We start from the raw sequence: 25,755 nt of genomic DNA, 5'->3' as shown, positions 1-25,755 counted from the left end.
TTAAATAACATACTTTCTGAGAAAATGTGTAATATTTTATTGGATCTGTATTGTTTTCTCTGTCAACGACAGAAATTTTTCTTTCAGGGTAAGGAAAAAATCCAAATGCTGTCTGGATAGCATGTGTAGGTGCACTGGTGCACTTTGGTTTGCTTCTTAATCATTCAGAGAAAGAGGGAGATCTAAAATTTAGCCTTGATTCTTTGTTTCAAGGAATTAGTTCAGTTGGTCACAGAGGAGAGGATGCCAATCTAAAGGAATCATAGTCTGGTTTTGACTTTTGGCTCTACTGTGTACTGGGAGTATAACCTTGGTCAAGTTCCTCATCCATAAATTGGGACTAGAAATTGCATATATCCATAGGGTTGTTGTGTGGATTAAATAAGATAATGTATTTTTGCTTGAACAATAGTTGGCTGAATAAGTACGAAGTGTTCATTGCTGTTACTGTTTTTTTTATTATCATCATTACCATCGACCTTATCTTAAAATTATTATCTCAATTCTTTAATTCATTAAATAAGCTTATCTAGGGTGAGCATTGTAAATTTGAATGGAACATTTTATTTATTTATTTAAGATTTTATTTATTTATTTGACAGAGAGAGAGAGAGAGAGAGAGATAGATAGATTACAAGTACGCAGAGAGGCAGGCAGGCAGGGAGGGGGAAGCAGGCCCCCGCTGAGCAGAGAGCTCATCTCAGGGCTCGATCCCAGGACCCTGAGATCATGACCTGAGCTGAAGGCAGAGGCCTAACCCACTGAGTCACCCAGGTGCCCCTGAATGGAACGTTTTAAATAGTAAAGATCAAATTGAGACTTAAGTGAACCAGGGAATTCGTGTTCCTCTAATGGGGCAGTTGTTAAGTGGCTTTGGCTTACTTTTTTAAAAAAATTAAAGGTAAAATTGACCATTTTAACCATTAAAAAATATATAATTCAGTGTTGCCTCACTGTTGATCTAGTGGGGAGTATAGGACCAAGTGTGGGCCGAACATCTTAACTTTTTTCTAAACAGAAGCTGGGAATCCAGATTTTGTGAGAAATCTTTATTTTTTTATTTTTTATTTTTTTTTTAAAGATTTTTTATTTATTTGACAGAGATCACAAGTAGGCAGAGAGGCAGGCAGAGAGAGAGAGGAGGAAGCAGGCTCCCCGCGGAGCAGACAGCCCGATGTGGGGCTCGATCCCAGGACCCTGAGACCATGACCTGAGCCAAAGGCAGAAGCTTTAACCCACTGAGCCACCCAGGCGCCCCGAGAAATCTTTATTTTAAAATGTTGACAACTTTTGAAATCATAAACGCTGTGGGCCAAGCAAATCACCACTGTGGGAAGGATTTGTCTTGTGGGTTGCCACTTTGCAACCTCTGTTCTGAAGCTTGACTTTTTGCATCATAACCCATGTTCCCTGCCTTCCGGGAAGAAAGTCCTGACACACATAAAGATTTAAAACTGTTCAGGCAATACCTCAGAGCAGTCTAGGGCTGAATGAGAGGTACGCAGGATAATTATTAAGGCAGAGAGGAGGGAGGGATGTTATTTAAGACATTCAAAATTGCCAAAGGTATGGAGGCAGGAATGGACTTGAGATGGTGGTAGTACAGGGAATAGATTAGTTGGAGTTTAGATTAGTTTCAAGAGGGTTTAATGGGCCTGGTAATAGAAGAAAGTTTGAAAGTTAAGAGACCAGCCTTCTTGTTTTGGGATAACTTAAGTCCCATTGGCTGACAGAAAAAATGGTATTTTGTGGCGATTTATTAGATAATACCGAGGCCTGCAGTATTTACTAGGGTTGGTAGCTTCTGGAGGCTGGAAGAACAGGCTAGGGAGGTAGGTGGTAGTGGGAATGGAAAGGAAGGGACAAAAGCTTGTATAAGAGACAAAAGCATATATATGGGTCACTCTGTGACAGTGGAACCCTGCAGTAGATAAAGATAGCCAATTTTTGAAGCTTTTCCCCTAGTCGTTCTTTTGTAAAAACTGGGGTATGTGAGAATAATACTATTCTCTCTCCTTTTTCGTGTTGTGGATCTTGCTTTATCACTCTCTTCATCCCAGCTTAATTATGGATCGTATACATAGTCTTATGATTTCCCAGCTTGCACAAAGAGAATAGAAAAAAGAGGAAATAAAGTAGTTCAGCTGTTTATCACATTTCTAGTTTTGGATTTTTGGTGATATCAGATAACCTCTGACAAGTTTCATTAGACTTTATATGTGGAATTTTTGTACTTACCAAAGTTTGGAAACACTGGCAGTTTTCTCATGGAAAAGATGTAGAATTTTGCTGCAGAAGCTTGACACAATAATTAATTCATGATTTAGAATGTTTAAAGAAAGTGATAAACGTTGTAGAAAGGTGGAATGTGTTTATTCTGTGTGACTTGAAAAAGTGATTTTTAGGATTTTATTTTATTTTATTTTATTTATTTTTTTTTTTTTAAAGATTTTATTTATTCATTTGACACAGAGAGAGAGAGAGAGAGAGAGAGAGATCACAAGTAGGCAGGCGGAGGGGGGGAGGGGGAAGCAGGCTCCCTGCTGAGCAGAGAGCCTTATGTGGGGCTTGATCCCAGGACCCTGGAATCATGACCTGAGCCGAAGGCAGAGGCTTTAACCCACTGAGCCACCCAGGCGCCCCTAGGATTTTATTTTTACCAGGATTTATTTTATAGTTCCTCTTGAGAATTTTGACATATACAGGGAAGTTATTTCTTATTCTTGGCTAAAATGCCAAGTGTAGTTATTGTAAGTAGTCTTTTTGATAAGTAAGCTGAGTAGTATGTTAGGTATAGCCTGCGTATTAAGAATAGTTGAGGTGCAGTAATATTTCCCTCACTGATGAATAAAAGTACTGAACTGAGCTTCTGAAAAGTACAAAAAATTGGGGCCCGTCAGAGAGATGCAGCAATAGGGTTAAATAGATTTGAACTAAATCTAAATCTCATTTAATGGAGAAGGGATTTTTTTTTTTTTTTTTTAAAGCATGGTCTAACCTAGTTTTTGGAATTCGTTTGTTCTGTATATTGAAAGGGATTTTCAGGTGGTTCATTTAATTATAGATCTGTTTTGGAAGTAGGAAGGTAAGGAACACGAGAGAGGGATTAGCTGCATTTGTTTCTGTGGAAAGTTAGTAGTTAAGAGGAAATCCCAAATTATCTTTTTCTGTTCTTGAATTTTTTGGAGGAAAGATACCTACTACAGGTCTTAATTAAAAACAATATGCTATATGTGAATTGAAATGTGCAGAACCTAGTTACTACTGCTTTTCATTGTCTAGAATGTTGCTGACATTTATCTGCTGTCATCTCCTTGCCCTTTGTCTCTGTTTTGACTTTATTTCATTTTGCTTGTGTTTCAGGAGGGAATGGAGTTGGAGTTCTTATGTTCAGTCAGTACAGTTAGTTGATTTTACTCTTATCAGTTGATGTTTTCATCTCTGAGGGACAATGAAAATGATTAACTTATCTGTTCTGATTATTTTTTTGTTTCTTTTTTTTAAAGATGTTATTTGTTTATTTGACAGAGAGCAGGAGAGCACAGGCAGGGGGAACAGGAGAGGGAGAAGCAGGTCCCCTGCTGAGTAGGGAGCCCCATGTGGGTGGGGCTAGATCCAGGACTCTGGGATCATGACCCAAGCCGAAGGCAGTGGCTTAACCCATTGGGCCACCCAGGTGCCCCTTTGTTTTTTTCTCTTTGTGGTTAAATACACATGATGTAAAACTGACTTTTGGAAACATTTTTTAAGTGTTCAGTTTAAGTACATTCACTTTGGGATGCCTGGGTGGCTCAGTCAGTTCAGCATCTGCTTTTGGCTCAGGTCATGATGCCGGAAACCTAACTGGGATCAAGCCTCAGGTCAGGCCCCTTGCTCAGCAGGGAGTCTGCTTCTCCCTCTGCCTGCTGCTCCCCCTGCTTGTGCTCTCTGGCAAATAAATAAATAAAATCTTTTTAAAAAGTATATTCACTTTGTTGTGCAGCCATTACCATTGTGCACATCTCGAATTTTTCATCATCCCAAACTGAAACTCAGCACCCACTGAAAAATAACTCACCATTTTCTTTCCCTTAACCCCTTATAACCACTATGCTATTTTTTTCTCTGTGTAGAATTTGACTGTTAAGTAATGTAAGTGGAATCATACAGTATTTGTCATTTATGTTGGCTTGTTTCACTTTGCATAATGTCTTCAGGGTTCATTGGTGTAGCATGTGTCAGGATTTCATTCCTTTTTAAGGCTGACTAATACTCAATTTTATGTGTACACCACATTTTGTTTATTCATTCCTCTGTTGGTGGACAGTTAGCTTTCTTTCACCTTTTGTGAATAATAATGCTATGAATGTGGGTGCACAAATGACTATTTGAGTCCCTTCTTTTAGTATTTTTAGGTATATTACCAGAAATGGAATTTCTGGATCAGATGGTAATTCTGTGTGTAATTTTTTGAGGAACCACCATATTGTTCAACAACAGCTATACCATTTTACATTCTCACCAGCAGTGCACAAGAATTCCAGTTTTCCACACATATACCATTTGTTACTTGCTGTGTTGGCTTTTTTTTTTTTTTAAAGTAATCATCCCAGTGAGTAAGTTGGTATCTCATTATAGTTTTGATTTGCATTTCTCTAATGATCAGTGATACTGAATGTCTTTTCATGCAGTTATTGGCTATTAGTATATTTTTTGAGAAATGTCTGCTCAAGTCCTTTCCCATTTTAAAATGAGGGTTGTTTGGTATTTGGTGTCCTAATTATTTTGTAGGCTTCTGCCCATATCTTTTCTGCTTCTTAGTCTACTGCTCTTCTCCTTTCCTATTGTTGAAGAGCAGCTAGAATCATTCTCTCCAATGGATAGTCCCTCAATAAATGTTTGATGATAAAAGGTTAAAAGTAGGGCTTTCTGGGAAGGTAAATGTTGGTTGGGGCAAGACCTTCATTACATTTTTCTCAAGTTTTGGAGTTCCCTGTTCTCTTTTAAACATTTACTTGGTGGGGTAAACTTTTTTTTTTTTAAAGATTTATTTGAGAGAGAGAGATCAGGTAAGCACGGAGGAGAGGCAGAGAGAGAGGGAGAGAGAGAATCCACAAGCAGGCTTCCCCCTGAGTGGGGAGCCCAACACAGGGCAACATCCTGGAACCCTGAGATCATGTTAATCAGCTGAGCCACCCAGGCGCCCCCTGGTTGGGTAGACATTTATGAAAGATTATGTTTTTAGGGAAAGAAGTGTGTGTGTCATTTAGATTGCATTTTAGAGAAGGAAAATGTAAGGTCTTAAAAGAAATTTTATTTTTCTCTGAGAAGCTTGCTATTAATGTTTATCTAGGAAAATACAAGTCAGCCTGAGGTATCTAAAGAAGGATTTTACTTTTTGTGATTCCGAAGGAAGAAAATCTTTTTTAATCATTTCAGTGATTAACTTTTCTTTTCCCCCTCAGTTATCTGTATACTCAATGTGGGGCTTGCACTCACAGCCCTGAGATTAAAAGTCTCATGCTCTACCAACTCAGTCAGTCAGGTGCCTCTCGGTGATTCACTTCTTATTTAACTTTTTCTTGTGTAATGATTTGGAATTTCTTATTTTGAGGGTGCTATTTATTAGGGTTTTTTTGTTTTTGCTTTAGGCAAGAGGGGATTAGGAGTGATCCGAGACTCAATATATGTGTTAATAATTTAAAAAATTTTAAATTTTAAATTCAAGTATAGCAAAAAATAATTTAAAAAATTTTAAATTTTAAAAATTTTAAATTCAAGTATAGCAATGACATAAGTATATTTTTTAAAATTTAAATTCAGCTAATTAACATATAGTCTATTACTGGTTTCAGAGGTAGAGGTCAGTGGTTTATCAGTCTTATTAATACTCATTGCTTATTACATCACATGCCCTCCTTAATGTCTATCATCCAGTTATCCCATCCCCCCATCTCCCTCCCCTCTTGTTTCTTTGTTTTCCTGTTGTCTTTTTTGTTTCCTTTAAGGAGCCATGGTTTTTTAAATCATGAAATTGATGTTGAGCAAGGCTAGATAGAGATCTCTCTTTTGGCCACATCTTTTGTTCTGACCTTGGACAATCCATTTTGATTGGGTTATTATTAAGTTGTAAGAATTCTTTGTAAATTCTGGATATAAGTCTTCTATTAGATATGCATTTTACAAATACATTCTCCTAGGCCTTTGGTTGTCTTTTTTTTTTTTTTTTTCATTTTCTTCATAATGTCTTTTGAAAATTAGAAGTTCCTAATTTTGATGAGGCTTTTTTCTCAGTTTTTTCTTTTATGAGTAGTACTTTTGTCATATATAAGAAATCTTTGCCTAACTGGGCAACCCATTTAACTTTTCTGGATTTCAGTTTGTTTACCTATAAGAACAAATAAGATGTTTGTGTATTTTGACTTCTTTGCGATAATATTTTTATTCAGTGCCTTTTTGGTTTCGAAGTAGAAAAGGTAGTCTTGGAATAGAATATTAAGGTGAAAATCTATAGACCCATATTGGAATATAGAATTGGCCCTGCTTTCATAATCCTATTTGTTTCCTAATGGGTAAGTGGTAATTTGTCTCTCTCCTCCTCTCCTGCCACAAATATTTGGGGCTCCTGGTTGTAAATGATTCTCTTTGATTTTTTTCTGGGTTTTTAATACAGTCTGAATAATAATGGCTTTTGGCTCCTTTTAATAAAAATATAAATTTGTAAAGTATACATACATGTTACTCAGTGACTCATTAATATTGATATCTAATTTACTTGAGAGTTCTTAAAATTATGTTCAGAAATGATCTGAGAAAGGTTTGTTGGAAGGATGGGGATGGTGGCTATCAAGATTTTGTATTTTGAGGACAATCTATAGGTATTAAGAGATAGTCAGAAACTAGTTTCTTGGGAGCCAGGGAGTTCAACTTTATACGTAATTAGGTTGTATAATTTTACACAAGCATTGTTTGCAAAAGAGAGCGATACTTATTGTAGCACAATGGTAGTTATATTTATTGTGGCATATCATATCATTTAAAAACTAGCAGTAAATAGTCAAAACCAGGAAATAGCTTGTAATAGTTAATATTAAAATGTTTGTTAGCTGTTTGGGAGAACAGGGAGAAAATTGCCATTTGAAGTAGTGGGTACAGAGTTCAAACCAGCAAATGAATACTAAAAGTTTGATTTTAATGCCAGTTTCCTTAAATTCTGTTGCCATACTCTTGAACCTTGAAAGTTACAACTTTCTGTTTTTCTCTTTGAATAAGATAATTGTCTTTTTATGCATATGCTTTAGATCCACACGCATAGATTTGGTTGGAAAATGGGAAAGGAGCTTTCAATGATCTGAGATTATTTACATGATGTTCAGAGCCAAGGTATCACTTTTGAGAGGGAGAATGGTCTCTGCCCTACCTTTCTGTTAAGGTAACTTTCTCTAGTCAATAAGAAAGCAGTTTTTCCCCATCATCAGCGGGTTTGAGTTCCATTTTCTCTCATTTTATTGAGAATGTTATGGAAATGAGTATTTATCTTCTACCCCAACCCAAAGGACTCTTATCCCCTCTGATAATACCTCCAACTCCTACATCAAGTTAAGTTCTCTCACCATCATTAGTAGAGAATGGGGTCTAAAGGTTGTTCCATCTAGTTTACTCTGCTACTATGACTGGAGAGAGTAGGATCTAGTTTTCAGCCTGGCTGGGTAGTGTGGCTCCTGGTGGCATACACAAGAACCATTATCACCTTCATGGTTCTACTTCCATCTGGATTGAGGGTCTGTTCTTCACAGTAGTGGCTGGTGAATAAATACAGACTTAAAAACCGATCCTTTTAGACATAGCCATTTTACTTGAGTGGTGGTTTAAGAACATGGTTGAGTGGCATTGTTCAAAGGAGACCACTCAGTATTGACAGTTACTGTGTATGCTTCTGTATTTTATTTTATTTATTTTTTTAAAGATGTATTTATTTGAGGGGGGAGGGGCAGGAGGAGAGGGCGAGAATCTCAAGCAGACTCCCCACTGAGTGTGGACCCCCAACTCAGCTAGATCTCACAACCCTCAGATCATGACCTGAGCTGAAATCAAGAGTCAGACACTCTACCGACTGAGCCACCCAGGTGTCCCACTTCTGTATTGTATAGTAAGGCTGTTTGAGAGTTTGACTTCCTTAGGTTTTAGTTCTCTGAATACCACTGTGTACTTTAGCTCTTTGAGCAATGTACTTGTGCTTTGACAAGCAGTTTTTCTCTTTACCAGTTTAGTGTGGTTTTTTGGGGTTTGTTTTTGGTTTTTTTGAAAGAGCGAGGTGGGGGGGTTTGAGGGCGGAGAGAGAAAGAGAATCTTAACGCAGGCTCCACACCTAGTGCAGAGCCCAAGTATGCAGGGCTCAGTGGGGGACTCAGTCTCACAACCCTGAGATCAGACCTGAGCTGAAATTAAGAGTCGGACACTTAACTGACTGATCCACCCAGTTGCCCATAGTGTGTTTTCTTTTTTCTTTTTTTAAGATTTTATTTATTTATTTGACAAACAGAGATCACAAGTAGGCAGAGAGGCAAGCAGAGATAGTGGGGGAGGCAGGCTCCCCACTGAGCAGAGAGCCCAATGCGGGGCTCGATCCCAGGACTCTGGGATCATGGCCTGAGCTGAAGGCAGAGGCCTCAACCCACTGAGCCACTCAGGCACACCCATAGTGTGTTTTCTGAAATGTCTTTTTGATGGCTTCTTTTAAGAATTATAGACCCATATTAAGTTATTGAAAAGTTTTCTAGGTCAAAATAGATGGTGGCCTACAAAAATAACAGATTATGTTGGCTGTGTTATTTCTGAAAATAAACCAAGCAAATTTCATAATGTCCTAACTAATAATTTTTCTATAAATAAGATAATGTTTTAAAATAAGGCTAGAAGTGTAGTTTGCTGTTTGTTGCTTGTGGGACAAGATATAACTGAAATAATCTTGTGAAATGTGTCTTTTTCTTTCCACATTTTTATTTCTGTTGCCTTTCAGGAAGATGTTAAGGTTAGTTTTTACCTATGGCAGTATTTTAGCACCTCCTTTCTGCATTAGACATTCCGTCACATTTTTCTGGTGTGATAGTAAACATTACTCAAAATAAACAATATAAAGTTTTAAGAATTGACCCTATTTTAAGTTTCTTTGTAACTTATAGACTAATAGGTAATAGATTATATTAATATTGTACTATAACTTAGATTCAAACTGATATCTTCAGTGGTTCAAGTCACAGTGGTTTACCAGGCAAAGATAGAGACTCCATTGTACTTGATGATGAAAGGTTTTTTTTTTTAAATGATGTAAAAAGTAAGTCTGTATTTTATTTTTATTTTTTATTTTTTTAAAAAGTTTTTATTTATTTGTCATAAAGAGTGATAGAGCACAAGCCACAGGGGTGGCAGGCAGAAGGAGAGGAAGAAGCAGGATCCCTACTGAGCGGGGTACCGGATGTGGAACCTCAGGGTCCTGGGATCATGACCTGAGCCAAAGGCAGATGCTTAACCAGCTGAGCCACCCAGGCATCCCTGTTATTATTATTATTATTTTTAAAGATTTTTATTTATTATTTGATAGACAGCGAGAGAGGGAACATAAGCAAGAGGAGTTAGAGAGGGAGAAGCAGGCTTCCTGCTGAGCAGGGAGCCTGATTCGGCGTTCAGTGCCAGGACCCTGGGATCATGACCTGAGCCGAAGGCAGCCACTTAACAACTGATCCACCCAGGTGCGCCTTCCCTGTTATTTTTAATAGGAAATTCAAACAGAGGCATCCATCTCGTCTCTGTAGCTTTTTTTAAAAAAATGTATTTTTAGAGTGAGTAAGTGAGAGCACGTGAGTGGGAGGAGGGGCTGAGGGAAAGGGAAAGAGAGAATCCTCAAGCAGCCTCTGGGCTGAGCATGGAACCCACATGGGGCTTGATGCCAGGACCCTGAGATCATGACTTGAGCCGTAATCAAGAGTTGGGTGCTCAACCAGCTGAGCCACCCAGGTGCCCCACGTCTCTATATCTTAATGAATTTTAAAACTGTAGGTGGAAGCAAAGTTTGGTTTTTTTTTTTTTCAATATTCCATTTATTTATTTGACAGAGAGAGAGATCACAAGTAGGCAGAGAGGCAGGCAGAAAGAGAGGGAAGCAGGCTCCCCACTGAACAGAGAGCCCCATGCAGGGCTCGATCCCAGGACCCCAAGATCATGACCCGAGCCGAAGACAGAAGCCTAACACACTGAGCCACCCAGGTGCCCCTGGAAGCAAAGTTTTGAAATTGCTTTAAAAATTGAGTGTTAGGAAGAGGAAGAGGAGGCAAAAGGATAGATTATAAAATGAAAGGGACGTTAGAAAAGACAAGTTAATGCAGCAGTGAGATATGGAGGTGGAAGGGTGGTACTAGAAAGGATAGATGGGTCCTGGAGAGACCTCCCTAAGATGCACAGGAGAGCTAGAGTCAATTTTTTTTTTCTTTTATTGTACAAACTAGATTAGGATTTGGGGGGGGGTCATTCACATCGGGAATTTTTTTTAAGGGTTTTTTAATTTTTGTTTTTAAAAGATTTTATTTATTATTTGACACAGAGGGAGAGAGAACACAGGCAGGCAGAGGGAGAGGGAGAGGCATGCTCCCCACTGAGCAAGGAGCCTGACACAGGGCTGGATCCCAGGACCCTGGTATGTGACCTGACCTGGCAGATGCTTAACTGACTGAGCCACTCAGGTGCCCCTGCAGTTAAGTTTATTGAGATGTAACTTGGACATAGTAAAATTCATCCTTTTCTAGTGTACAGGTCTTTGAATTTTGACAGTTTTGTTCCTTTGTGGTCATACATTTCTCCCTAGCTCTGTCCCCTAGGAAGTACTGATGTGTTTTCTGTCCCAATAGTTTTGCCTTTTCCAGAATGTCATATAAATCGAGTCATAGGATATATAATTTTCCTAGAACTGCTGTAACAAGTTGCCACATACTGGTTAGTTTAAAACAGCTGAACCTTATTCTGTCACAGTATTGGAGTTTAAAAGACCAAAATAAGGTGTCAGTAGGGTTGAACATCTCAGAAGGAGAATCTGTGCCATGCCTCTCTCATAGCTTCTGGTGGTTGCTGGCCATCCTTGCATTTCTTTCTGCCTCTGTCTTTGTGTGGCATTCTCCCTATGTGTTTTCATATCAGCTTTACTCTGCATGCCTATGTGTCCACATTTTCTATAAGGACACATTGAACTAGGAGTCATTGAACTAGGGCCCACCCTAATCCAGTATGATCTTATCATAATGATTACATCTACAAAGATCCTATAAGACCAAATAAGGTCACATTCTGAGATTTCAGGTGGACATGAATTTTGGGGAGACACTATTCAGCATAGCACATAGGGGATGTAGCCTTTTTAAAACAGTGTGGTTTTGGGAGGTACCTGGGTGTTTCAGTTGTTTAAGTGTCTAACTCAGTTACGGCTCAGGTCATGATCCCGGGGTAGTGGGATCAAGCCCCCCCTCATGCTCTGTGCTCAGCGAGGTGTCTGCTGGAGATTCTCTTTCCTCTGCCCCTCCCCCCACACACTCTCTAAAATAAATCCTCTTTTTTTAAAATGTGGTTTTTAAAATGTTTTTAATGCTACTTAAAAAAAATCATAGAGTAAAATTGGCTTTTTCTTTTGGTGTACAGTTGTATGAATTTTAACACATGTACAGATTTTTGTAACACCATAATGAGGATATAAAATTGTTCCATCATACCAGAAATCTCCCTTGTACTGCATTTTGTAGTCCTACCCACCCTCTACACTTAACAGCCATGGATTTGTTACCTATCTCTGTTGTTTTGTCTTTTGGAGATTGTCACCATAAGCGGAATAATACATATGTAACTTTTTTTTTTAACTTACGTAACTTTTTGAGACTGGGTTTCACTGAGCATGATGTGTTCCAGATACTTCCAGGTTGTTTCATGTATCAGTAGTTTGTTTCTTTTTGTTGCACCACAGTTTATTAGTTTATCTGTTGAGGGATTTGGGGTTGTTTGACATTTTTGGTAGTTATGAGCAGAGGTGCTATTAACATTTCTGTATAGCTTTTAGGTGAATGTTGCTTTTATTTCTTTAGGCAGGGTTTCTTAATCTTGGTACTATGACATGTTGGGCTGGAAAATTAATTCTTTGTTGTGGAGAGCTCAGTAGGATGTTTAGCAGCATCCCTTGCTTCTTCTACCCATTAGATAACAGTAGCCACCTGCACCTTGTGCCAGTTGTTTTTTAAAAAAAAAAAAAAAAGTCGCATAGTGCAGAATCACCTCCGGTTAAGAACTCTGCTCTAAGGTAAATACCTAGAAATGGGATTGTTGGGTTGTATGATAAATGTGTTGAAATTTATAAGAAGTAGGCAAAAGATTTTCCATACTGACTTTACCATTTTCCATATCGACTTTACCATTTTGTATTCCACAAATATATAAGGATGTTTGCATCCTTGTCAGACACTTGTTATTGTCAGTATTTTCTTGTTGTAGCCATTCTGATAGGAGTGTCAGGTATCTCATTGTGATGGGGTACTCTTCTTTTTTTTTTTTTTTTTTTAAAGATTTTATTTATTCGTTTGACAGAGAGATCACAAGTAGGCAGAGAGGCAGGCAAAGAGAGAAGGGGAAGCAGGCTCCCTGCTGAGCAGAGAGCCCGATGCGGGGTTCCATCCCAGGACCCTGAGATCATGACCTGAGCTGAAGGCAGAGGCTTTAACCCACTGAGCCACCCAGGTGCCCCTATATTATTCTTTTAAAAAAAAAAGTTACTTTGAAAAAAATCTAAGCTACAGAAAAGTCAGAAGAATAGTATAGTGAATACTTCTAAGCACTTGGCCTAGATTGACCAGTTAATAGCATCTTGTCACATTTACTTTCTCTCTCTAGATAGATACTTTTGATTTTGCTGGACCATAAGAAAGTAAGTTGCAGGGCTTGATTTCAGGACCTGGAGATCATGACTTGAGCTGAAACCAAGCTTAACCGACTGAGCCACCTATGCATCCCCATCATAACCATTTTTAAAAAAAAATTATTTATTTGACAGAGATCACAAGTAAGGAGAGAGGCAGGCAGAGAGAGAGGAAGGGAAGCAGGCTCCCTGCTGAGCAGAGAGCCCCATGTGGGGCTTGATCCCAGGACCCTGGGATCATGACCTGAGCTGAAGGCAGAGGCTTTAACTCGCTGAGCCACCCAGGCGCCCCCCCATCATAACCATTTTTAAGTCTGTGGTTCAGTGGTACTCACTACATTCATATCATTGTGCAGTCATCACCACCATCCATCTCTAGAACTTCTTGTCTTGCAAAATTGAAACTCTATGCCATTGAACAACAACTCCACATCCCCTCCTCCCCTGAGCCCTTGGTAACTATTGCTGTACTTTTGGTCTCTGATTATGATTGCTCTGGGTATCTCGTATAAGTGGAGTCATCTTTTTCTGGCTGGCTTACTTCACTTATCATAATGTCCTCCAAGTCTATCCATCTTACAGCATGTGTCAGAATTTCCTTCCTAATATTATTCCATTGTATGTATAGATCACATTTTGTTTATCCATTCATTCATTGATGGATACGTGGATTACTTCCACATTTTAGCTATTGTGAATAATGCTGCTATGAACTTGTGTGTATAAACACCTCTTCGAGAACTTACTTTGAATTCTTTTGGGTATATAGCAGGAAGTGGGATTATTGGATCTTACGGTAATTCTATTTTTACGTTTTTGAGGAGCCAGCATACTGTTTCCCACAGCAGCTATATCCTTTTATATTCCCAGCATTGGTACACAGGGTTAATTTCTCCACATCTTTGGCAACATTTGTTAATATCTCGGGTTTTTTGATAGTAGCCCTCCTGATGGGTGTGAGTTGGTATTTCATTGTGGTTTTGATTTGGATTTCCCTAATGATTAATGGTGTTAAGTGTCTTTTTGTGTGCTTACTGGCCATTCTTTGGAGAAACGTCTGTTCAAACACTTTGTCCATTTTTGAATTAAGTTTTTGTTGTTGAGTTTTAGTTCTTTGGATATTCTGGATATTAATCCTTTAGATGAATGATTTCAGATATTTTCTCCTATTTTGTAGGTTGCCTTTTCATTCTGTTGATAGTTTCTTTTGCACTAAAGTTTGAAATTTTTGTGAAGTCCAATTTATCTATTTTTTTCTTTTGTTGCCTATACCTTTGGTGTCATTGGACTCATTGCCAAATCCATGTTGTGAAGCATTTGTCCTATTTTCCTCTTCAAGAGTTTTATATTTTTAGGTCTTAACATTTAGGTCTTTGATCCATTTTTAATTTTTGTAAATGGTGTTAGGTAAGGGTCCAACTTTATTCTTTTGCAAGTGGAGATTTGGTTTTCCCAGCACCATTTGTTGAAAAGACTGTCCTTTCCCCAATGAATGGTCTTGGCACCCTTGGCAGGAATCATTTTACTTTATCTGTAAGAGTTTATTTTGGGGCTCTTTATTCTAGTCCAGTGGAATAAGTTTGTATGTCTTTATGCTAGCACCACAATGTTTTGATTATTGCAGCTTTGTACTAAATTTTGAAATCAGGAAATATAAATCCTCTTTGTTCTTTTTCAAGATTATTTTGGCTATTCAAGGTCTCTGGAGATTGTATATGAATTTTAGGATGGATTTTCTGTTTCTGCAAGGAACGTCATTGTTTTTTGTTTGTTTATTTGTTTGTTTGTTTTTACGCCCTTGGTTTTTTTGGTAGGGGTTACATTGAATCTGTGGACTGCTTTGGGTAGTATTAATATCTTAATATGAAGACTTCTAATCCATAAGCACAAGATGTCTTTCCATTTATTTGTGTCTTTTAATTTCTTTCAGCAGTGTTTTACAGTTTTCAGTGTTACAAGTCTTTTACTTCACTGGTTAATTCATAAGTGTCTTACTGTTTGTTTTTGTTTTGTTTTTTAAGGTTTTGTACATTTGGGAGAGAGAGAAAAAAGAGGAGTAGGGGTAGGGCAGGGAGAGGGAGAAGCAGGCTCCCCACTGAGCAGAGTGGGGCTGACTGGGGCTTAATTCCAGGACCCTGGGATCATGACCTGAATGGAAGGCAGATGCTTAACCTACTGATTTTATAAATAGATTTGTCTTCTTAATTTCCTGTTGGGATTGTTGATTGTTAATGAACAGAAATACAGCAGGTTTTTATGTGTTGATTTCTGTATCTTGCTAGTTTGCAGAATTTATTAGTTCTAACAATTTTTCTGTGTGTGGAATCTCTAGGGTTTTCTATATATAAGATCATATCTTCAAACAGAATTTTACTCTTCCTTTCCTATTTGGGTGCTTTTGATTTCTTTTTCTTGCCTGATTGCTTTGGTTCGGGCTTCCAGGATTGTGTTGAATGGAAGTGGTAAAAGTGGGCATCCTTGCTTTATTCCTGGTCTTCAAGAAGAAGCTTTCATTCTTTCACCATTGAATATGATGTAAGTGTGCGTTTTTCATATATCGCCTTTATTAATGAACTGAGGTGGTTCCTTTCTGTTCCTACTTTGTTGAATGTTTTTATCATAAAAGGGTGTTAAATTTTGTCAGGTGTTTTTTCTCTGTCAATTGAGATGATTGTGATTTTTTCCGTTCATTCTTTTAATATGGTGTATTACATTGATTAATTTTTGTATGTTGAACCATCCTTGAATGCCACGAATAAACCCACTCATATATAATCCTTTCAATATGCTGAGAAATGTTTATTTCTACCTTCAAACCTGTTAGTTTTTGCTTCATTTATTTTGATGGTCTGTTACTACTAAATTTTTATAATTGTGTAAATGTTTATAAATTACTGTATATTCCTGCTGTTTTGGGCGTTTTATTAATATCATAACATCTTTTGTCTTATAACCTTTTTTTAAAAAAGTTCTATTTGTGTATTTTTTAATTTAATCTCTATACCTAACGCAGGGCTCAAATTTACAACCCTGAGATCAAGTGTCTCAAGCTCCCCTGACTGAGCCAGCCTGGCTCTCACAACTTTTTTTGATTTAAAGTCGTTTTGGAGGTGCCTGGGTGACTCATTCAGTTAAATGTCAGCCTGTGGCTCAGGTCATGGTCCTGGAGTCCTGGAATCGGGTACCGCATAAGGCTTCTTGCTCTTTGGGGAGTATGCTTCTCTCTCTTCCTCTGCCCTTCCCCCCGCTCATACACTTTTCTCTCTCTCTCTCTCAAATAAATAAATAAAATCTTTTTTAAAAAGTCTGTTTTGTGTGACTTTAGTAGACTTACCTCAGCGGTCTCTTGGTTACTATTTATAGTTTACTTAGAATATCTTTTTCCATCCTTTTACTTTTAGCCTATTTGTGTCTTTGGATCTAGAATGAGTCTCCTATAGACAGCATATGATCAGATAATGTTTTTAATCCATTCTGCCAATTTCATCTTCTGATTGAAGAGTTCAGCCCATTTTCATGTAAACTAATTACTGGTAAAGAGGGACTTCCTCATTTTACTCTTTGTTTTCCATATGTATTAGAGCTTTTTTATCATTCATTTCCTTCATTATGGTCATTGTGTTTAATTGATAGTGAAACATTTCCATTGTCTTCTTATTTCCTTTTGTGTATATTCTGTTAACTGTTTTCTTTTGTGGTTACCATGGGGATTACATTTAAAGTCCTAAAGTTATAATACTCTAATTTGAATTTATAACCGCTTAATTTTTCTTTTTATTATTAACATATAATGTATTATTTGTTTCAAGGGTACAGTTGTGATACATCAGTCTTAAGAGAATTCACAGCACTCATCATAGCACATACCCTCCCCAGTGTCAATGGACACCTAGGGACTCCATCCCTCCTACTCCTCTCCACTCCAGCAACCCTCAGTTTGTTTCCTCAGATTGAGTCTTTTATGGTTTGTCTGCTTCTCTGGTTTTGTTTGGATTCATTTTTCCCTCCCTTCCCCTATGAACCTCTGTCTTGTTTCTCAAATTCCTCATATTGATGAGATCATATGGTATTATCTTTCTCTGACTTATTTCACTTAGCATAATACCCTTTAGTTCCATCCACGTCGTTGCAAATGGCAGGGTTTTTTTTGATGTCTGCGTAATATTCCATCGTGTGTGTGTGTGTGTGTGTGTGTGTGTGTGTGTGTGTGTGTGTATAACATTTTCTTTATCCATTCATGTGTTGATGGACATCGAAGCTCTTACCATAGTTTGGCAATTGGTGGACATCGCTGTTAGAAACATTCGGGTGTGTGTGCCCCTTCGGATCACTACATTTGTATCGTTTTGGTAAATACCTCGTGATGCAATTGCTGGGTCATAGGGTAGCTTTATTTTCAACTTTTCCAGAGTGGCTGCACCAGCTTGCATTCCCACCAGTAGTGTAGGAGGGTTCCCCTTTCTCCACATCCTCGCCAACACCTGTTGTTTCCTGACTTGTTAATTTTAGCCATTCTGACTGGTGTGAGGTGGTATCTCACTGTGCGTTTGATTTGTATTTCCCTGATGCCGAGTGATCTTGAGCACTTTTTCATGTGTCTGTTGGCCATTTGGATGTCTTTGCAGAAATGTCTGTTCTGTCTTCTGCCCATTTCTTGATTGGATTATTTGTTCTTTGGGTGTTGAGTTTGATAAGTTCTTTATAGATTGTGGATACTAGCCCTTTATCTGATATGTCATTTGCAAATACCTTCCCCCCATTTTGTTGGTTGTCTTTTGGTTTTGTTGCCTGTTTCCTTTGCTGTGCAAAAGCTTTTGATCTTGATGACGTCCCAATAGTTCATTTTTGTTCTTGTTTCTCTTGCCTTTGGTGATGTTCCTGGGAGAAAATTGCTGTGGCTGAGGTGGAAGAGGTTGCTGCCTGTGTTCTCAAGGATTTTGATGGATTCTTGTCTCACCATTAGGTCTTTCATCCATTTTGAGTCTGGTTTTGTGTGTGGTATAAGGAAATGGTCAGTTTCTTCTACATGTGGCTGTCCAGTTTTCCTAACACCATTTGTTGAAGAGGCTGTCTTTTTTCCATTGGACATTCTTTCCTGCTTTGTTGAAGATTAGTTGACCATAGAGTTTAGAGTCCATTTCTGGGCTCTCTATTCTGTTCCATTGATCTATGTGTCTTTTTTGGTGCCAGTACCATACTGCTTGGTGATTATAGCTTTGTAATAGAGCTTCAAGTCCAGAATTGTGATGCCACTAGCTTTGGTTTTCTTTTTCAACATTCCTCTGGCCTTTCAGGGTCTTTTCTGGTTCCATACAAATTCTAGGATTATTTGGATTTATTTGAAAAATGTTGATGGTATTTTGATAGGGATTGCATTAAACCTGTAGATTGCTCTAGGTAGCAAAGACATTTCACAATATTTGTTCTTCCAGTCCATGAGCATGAAACTTTTTTCCATTTTTTTGGTGTCTTCCTCAGTTTCTTCCATGAGTATTTTATAGTTTTCTGAGTACACGTTCTTTGCCTCTTTGGTTAGATTTATTCCTAGGTATCTTATGGTTTTGGGTGTGATTGTAAGTGGGGTTGACTCCTTAATTTCTCTTTCTTCTGTCTTGCTGTTGGTGTATAGAAAGGCAACCGATTTCTGTGCATTGATTTTATATCCTGCCATTTTATTGAATTCTTGTATGAGTTCTAGCAGTTTTGGGGGTGGAGTCTTCTGGGTTTTCCACAAAAAGTACCATACCATCTGCAAAGAGTGAGAGTTTGACTTCTTTGCTGATTTGGATGCCTTTTATTTATTTTTGTCTGATTGCTGAAGCTAGGACTTCTAGTACTATGTTGAATAGCAGTGGTGATAGTGGGCATCCCTGCTATGTTCCTGACCTTAGGGGGAAAGCTCTCAGTTTTTCTCCATGGGGAATGATATTTAGTGTGGGTTTTTCATAGATGGCTTTGATGATATTGAGGTATGTACCCTCGATCCCTATACTGTGAAGAGTTTTAATCAAGAAGGGATGCTTTTTCTGCATCTGTTGAGAGTATCATATGGTTCTTATTCTTCCCTTTATTAATGTACTATACCACGTTGATTGATTTGCAGATGTTGAACCAGCCTTGCAGCCCAGGAATAAATCCCAGTTGGTCATGGTGAATAATCCTTTTAATATACTGTTGGATCCTATTGGCTAGTATTTTGGTAAGAATTTTTGCATCTGTGTTCATCAAGGATATTGGTCTATAATTTTCCTTTTTGATGGGGTCTTTGTCTGGTTTGGGGATCAAGGTAATGCTGGCCTTATAAAATGAGTTTGGAAGTTTTCCTCCCATTTCTATTTTTTGGAACCATTTCAGGAGAATAAGTACTATTCTTCTTTAAATGTTTGGTAGAATTCCCCTGGGAAGCCATCTGGCCCTGGGCTCTTGGGAAATTTTTGATAACTGCTTCAATTTCCTTACTGGTTTTGGGTCTGTTCGGATTTTCTGTTTCTTCCTGGTTCAGTTTTGGTCGTTTATACATCTCTAGGAATGCATCCATTTCTTCCAGATTGTCAAATTTGCTGGAATATAGTTGCTCATACTATGTTCTTATAATTGTTTGTATTTCTTTGGTGCTGGTTGTGATCTCTTCTCTTTCATTCATGATTTTATTAACTTGGGTCTTTTCTATTTTGTTTTTGACAAGTCTGGCCAGGGGTTTATCAGTCTTACTAATTCTTTCAAAGAACCAGCTCCTAGTTTCATTGATTTGTCTACTGTTCTTTTGGTTCCTATTTCATTGATTTCAATGCTCTGATCTTTATGATTTCTCTTCTCCTGCTGAGGTTAGGCTTTCTTTGCTGTTCTTTCTCCAGCTCCTTTAGGTATAGGGTTAGGTTGTGTACTTGAGACCTTTCTTGTTTCTTGAGAAAGGCTTGTATTGCGGTATACTTTGCTGTCAGGACTGCCTTTGATGTGTCCCAAAGATTTTGAACAGTTGTGTTTTCATTTTCATTTGTTTCCATGAATTTTTTAAAATTCTTCTTTAATTTCCTGGTTGATCCATTCATCCTTTAGTAGGATGCTCTTTAGCCTCCCTGTATTTGAGTTCTTTCCAACTTTCCTCTTGTGATTGAGTTCTAGTTTCAAAGTATTGCGGTCTGAAAATACGCAGGGAATGATCCTAATCTTTTGGTACCGGTTGAGACCTTATTTGTGACCCAGGATGTGATCTATTCTGGAGAATGTTCCATGTACACTAGAGAAGAATGTGTATTCTGTGGCTTTGGGATGGAGTGTTCTGAATATATCTGTGATGTCCATCTGGTCCAGTGTGTCATTTAAAGCCTTTATTTCCCTGTTGATCTTTTGCTTAGATCATCTGTCCATTTCAGTGCTGGGGATGTTAAACTCCCCTATTATTATTGTATTACTGTCAATATATTTCTTTTTTGATATTAACTGGTTTATATAATTGGCTCCTCCCATGTTAGGGATATAGATATTTAAAATTGTTAGATCTTCTTGTTGGACAGACTCTTTAAGTATGATACAGTGTCCTTCCTCATCTCTTATTGTAGTTTTTGGTTTAAAATCTAATTTGTCTTATACAAGGATTGCCATCCCAGACTTGTTTTGATGTCCATTAGCATGGTAAGTGGTTTTACACCCCCTCACTTTAAATCTGGAGGTGTCTTTGAGTCTCTTGCAGACAGCATATTGATAGGTCTTACTTTTTTATCCATTCTGGTACCCTGTGTCTTTTGATTGGGGTATATAGCCCGTTTACATTCAGGGTAACGATTGAAAAATAGGATTTTAGTACCATTGTATTGCCTGTAAGGTGACTGTTACTGTATATTGTCTCTGTTCCTTTCTGGTGTATGTTACTTTTAAGCTTTCTATTTTAGAGGACCATTTTCAGTATTTCCTATAGGGTTGATAACCACTTAATTTCAATAACATATAAAAGCCGTTCCTTTACAGCTCTGTCAGTACCCATTTTAGTTATCGATGTTACAGAATTGTATCTTTATACATTGTTGTGGCATTGCTTTTTATGCCCTCACCTTGGAAGTCACATACTATCCTTTCCTGCCACATTCTGTTCATTAGAAGAGAGTAACTAAATCTGGCCTGCATTCAAGAGACAGGGTATTAAATTCCATCTTTTGAAGGGAGGAATACCAAATAGTTTGTGGATATATATTAAAATGCCATCATCTGTTCAGGTTGCAAAATAATGATTCTTTCATTTCTTCTTCATTTGTTAAGCTCAGCTAAATTTTGACAGCAAACTCAGTCCCTATGACCAGCCTCCAAATACTATTTCCAAACCAGTTTTTTTATTGCATTTTATTACTTTTTATTCTTACAGATCTTCTGGTTTATTTGATTACTTAACATTTCTGTGCTTGTTTCATCATTGGCAAAATGTTGATAGTAGTATCTGTGTCATAGGGAGTGTATTAATTTCCTGTGACTGCTATAACAAATTACCTCAAACTTGGTGACCTAAAATACAGAATTTCTCACAGTTCTGGAGGCTAGAAGTCTGAAGGCAAGATGTCAGAATAGCTGCATTTGCTTTAAAAGCTCTGGGGAGAATCCTTCCTTCCTTTTGCTACCATCCAATGGCTCTAGGTGTCTCTTGGCTTGTGGCTACATAATTTTAATCTCTGCCTGTCTTCACATGGCCTTTTTTTCTTCTACTTTCTGTGTGTTTCTTAACAGGACAGTTGTTACTAGATTTAATGTCCAGCTGGATAATCTGGGATGCTACCATCTAGAAATTCCTAATTAGATGTGTAAAGACCTTTTTTCCAAGTAAGGTCACATTTGTAGGTTTCAGGAAATAGGATGTGGACATATTTTGGGAGCCATTACTCAGCTCATTATGGGGAGATTGTATTAAATGAATTAGTACATGTAAAATTCTTTAAAATGGTTCCCGGGACATGATTATTCACCAAACTAGTTATTTTTTTTTTAAGGATTTTATTTATTTATTTGAGAGAGAGAGATACCTGAAGAGAAGGAACACTTAAGCAGGGGGAGTGGGAGAGGGAGAAGCAGGCTTCCTACTGAGCAGGAAGCTGAACCCAGGGGCTCAATCCCAGGACCCTGGGATCATGACCTGAGTGGAAGGTAAATGCATAATGACTGAGCCACCCAGGTTCCGCCCCCCCCTTTTTTTTAAGATTTTTGGTTTTAAGTAATTTCTACACCCAGGTGGATCTTGAACTCATAAACCTGAGATCAAGAGTCACATCTCCACTGACTGAGCCATGCAGGTGCCCCCAATCTAGTGTTTTTTTTGTTTTGTTTTGTTTTGTTTTGTTTTTTAAAGGGCAGAGGGAAAGGGAGAGAGAGAATCTTAAGCAGGCTCCGTGCCCAGCACAGATCCTGATATAGGACTGACAACCCGGAGGTCATGACCTGCGCCAAAATCAAAAGTAGGATGCTTAGCTGACTGAGCCACCGAGGTGCCCAAACTAATAATTTTTTATTATGATGATGCTTGCAATTTATTGCAGTCTCCTGAATTTAATACTTTTTCTTTTATACCACCTTATTTTAGCAGTTTAAATTTCCATACCTATAATCCATAATTAGAGTGGCGTTATGTCATGGTTTGCCTAGTATAGGTCTGGTTTATTCCTGTTGACACAGCATCTCATCTTGTCCCTGTTCACAATCAAAACCGTTCCAGTTTGTATGAAAAATTAAATGGTCACTTCTCCCATAATTCATCCTACCCTTTATTTTGCCTTTTACGAAATAAATCATTACCAAATGTAAAATAAGTACATACCGTTCTATTTGAATTGTAAGAACTTAAGGATAGGTTCTAAGCATGTTAGGCTGGTACTTCAGTGTAAGGTTTTTTTCATGTAGAGATCTTATATTACCCTAGTACTTAGCCAAGATTATACCATCGTTTCTCTGTTAGTGTCCTGTTGCTATGCAATAGATTATCCTGAAGTTCTGGGGCTTAAAATAATAATAACTTATTATCTTCTGCAGTTTCTGTGGTTGAGAAATTTGGGAGTGGCTTGGCTTAGCAGTTGTGGCTTAAGGTCTCTCTTGGTACCTCTTGATATCAGTTAGATATCAGGCTGCATTCATCTTTAGTCTTGACTGGGACTGGAAGATCTACTTCCAAGGTGGCTCACTCATGGTTAGCAAATTGGTGCTGGCTTTAGTGGGAGGCTTCATTTCCTTTTTACCTAGAAATCTCCATAGGACCACTTAAATGTCTACATAGTATGGTAGCTGACTTCTCCCAGAATAAGCAATCCTGGGGATCAAGGCAAAAATTTGTAATGCCTTTTATGACCTAGCTTTAAATATAGTATACTGTTACTTCACCATATTTTGTTGGTTGTATAAGCCAACCATGTGTCACTGTCAGGGGAATTACACAAGAGTTTTAATATAAGGACGTAAGGATTTTGGGGGGGCATTTTTTTTTAAGATTTTATTTATTTATTTGACAGATAAAGATCACAAGTAGGCAGAGAGGCAGGCATAGAGAGAGGAAGGGAAGCAGGCTCCCTGCCGAGCAGAGAGCCCAACGCGGGGCTCGATCCCAGGAACCTGGGATCGTGACCTGAGCCGAAGGCAGAGACTTTAACCCACTGAGCCACCCAGGCGCCCCGGGGGTACATTTTTTTAAAAAAAATTTATTTACTTGTCAGAGAGAAACTACAAGCACGGGGGGTGGCAGGCAGAGGGAGAAACAGGCTCCTTGCTGAGCAAGGAGCCTGATGTGGGGCTCTATCCCAGGACCCTCAGATCACAGCTTAAGCTGAAGGCAAATGCCCAACCAACTGAGCCACCCAGGTGTCCCTTTTGCTAGAGTTTAGAGGGAATTTGAAAGGGGATTCAGACATGCATGTGTAATCTATCATTTTGTAAAAGACCTTTCTCTACATATTTCATTTTTCTCTTTTTGTTTACTTCCTGCATTCTTTTGGATTCGTATTTCTTTTTCTCTCAAATCTTTTCTCCATACTGGTTTGGAATATGTGCACTCTGTTTTTAATTTTTTACTGCTTCCTTTTGAAATTTTAACTTGCATATTAACTTCACAAAAGTTAATCAGTATCTTTGCCTTGCTGAGCAATAGGAAGATCTTAGACATGAACTCCAGTTATCTTCATTCCTGATTTTCATTTCAGTATTTTAGCTTTATATTTTTAAATCCTCAAATTAGATGTTCTTTCACATACTTTATATTTACCTAATGTTTACCACTTTCTTAGTCACTTTTGTATCTTGAGTTGCAGAACTTCTTTTAAGAATCATTGTCTTTATTCCTGAAGTACATCCTTTAGAATTTCTTTTTTTTTTAAAGATTTTATTTATTTATTTATTTGACAGAGAGAGAGAGAGAGAGATCACAAGTAGGCAGAGAGGCAGGCAGAGAGAGAGGAAGGGAAGCAGGCTCCCCGCTGAGCAGAGAGCCCGATGCGGGACTCAATCCCAGGACCCTGAGATCATGACCTGAGCAGAAGGCAGAGGTTTAACCCACTGAGCCACCCAGGCGCCCTCCTTTAGAATTTCTCAAAACTTCTTGGCCTTTCAGCTAAGATCAAGTGTAGAATTTCTTCTAGTGAGGATCTATTGGTAGTAAAACATTTTAGCCTAGAAAAATAAAAAAATTCTCCTAAATTTTGTTTTTTTGTCTTAAATAGTTTTATTGATATGTAGTTCACACACCATACAATATAGCCATTGAAAATGTATAGTTCTCTGCATCTCTTGGTTCTCACTCCAAGTGCCACGTCTGCTCAGCCCTAGGCAACCAATGATCTACTTAATGTCTCTATAGTTAGTTGACTCTGGAAATATTGTGTAAATGGAATCCTGTAATAATCTGGTCCTTTGTGACTGGCTTCTTTCACTTAGCTTAGTATTTTCAGGGTTTGTGATACAGATTTTACCAGTGCTTCATTTCTTTTTATTGCTGAATAATATTCCATTGTATGAATATACCACATTTTAAAAAATCCATTCATTATTTGATGGCCATTTGGGTTATTTGTTTTCTGACTATTATGAATAATGCTGTGAACATTCATGTTCAGGTTTTTGTGTGGACATATGTTTTCATTTCTTTTGGGTGTATCCCTGGAGAAGAATAGCTGTATCACCTGGTAGTTCAGTGTTCTACTTCTTGAGGAAGGAACCATTGCAGTTGCACCATTTTACGTTCGCATTAGCACTGTATGAAAGTTCTAACTCATTAACAGTAGTTATTGGTCATTTTGATTATAGGCATCCTAGTAGGTGTGAAGTTGTATCTTATTCGGTTTTAATTTGCGTGTCTCTGATGATTAATGATGTTGAGTATCTTTTCATGTGCTTATTGGCCATTTGTGTATCTTTGGAGAAATGTCTATTTAGGTATTTTGCCAGTTTTTCAGTCATTGCCTTTTGTGACAGCTCTTTAGATATTTAGATACTTTTTGTCGGATGTATATGATTTACAGAAATTATCTTGCATTTTGTGGGTTGGCTTCTCACTTTTTTTTCCCCCCAAGATTTATTTATTTTAGAGAGAGTGTGCATGTGCACCAGCCCATCTGCCTGTGCTTTGGGGGAGGGACAAAGGGAGAGGGAGAGAGAATCCCAAGTAGAATCCCTGCTAAGTAAGGATCCCTCCCTACACGGGGCTCAGTGTGAAGGGCTTGATCTCACGACTGTGAGATCATGATCTGAGCTGAAATCATCTGTCAGAGACTAAGCCAACTCAGCCACCCAGGCACCTCCGACTTCTCACTTCTTTTTTTAAAAAATATTTTATTTATTTATTTATTTGAGAGAGAGAGAGTGAGCATTGGGGGGGA

At 38.1% G+C, this 25,755-nt stretch overlaps 1 protein-coding gene across 3 annotated transcripts in view; it reads left to right on the top strand.

The window, feature by feature from the left end:
• Window positions 1-25,755, top strand: part of ITCH (itchy E3 ubiquitin protein ligase) — a 130,578-nt gene that overhangs the window by 6,824 nt on the left and 97,999 nt on the right. Inside the window, exon 3 of one of the 3 annotated variants that reach the window (XM_080812830.1) lies at window positions 19,026-19,121. The exons of the other annotated variants lie outside the window; for them this stretch is intronic. The gene's annotated coding sequence lies outside the window, so the exon portion shown is untranslated. The remainder of the gene's footprint in view (window positions 1-19,025; window positions 19,122-25,755) is intronic. 3 annotated transcript variants of the gene reach the window in all.

Source organism: Martes martes (genome assembly GCF_963455335.1).
Source record: "Martes martes genome assembly, chromosome: 9".
Taxonomy (NCBI): Eukaryota; Metazoa; Chordata; class Mammalia; order Carnivora; family Mustelidae; genus Martes; species Martes martes.
This window is presented reverse-complemented; position numbering and strand designations above follow the sequence as displayed.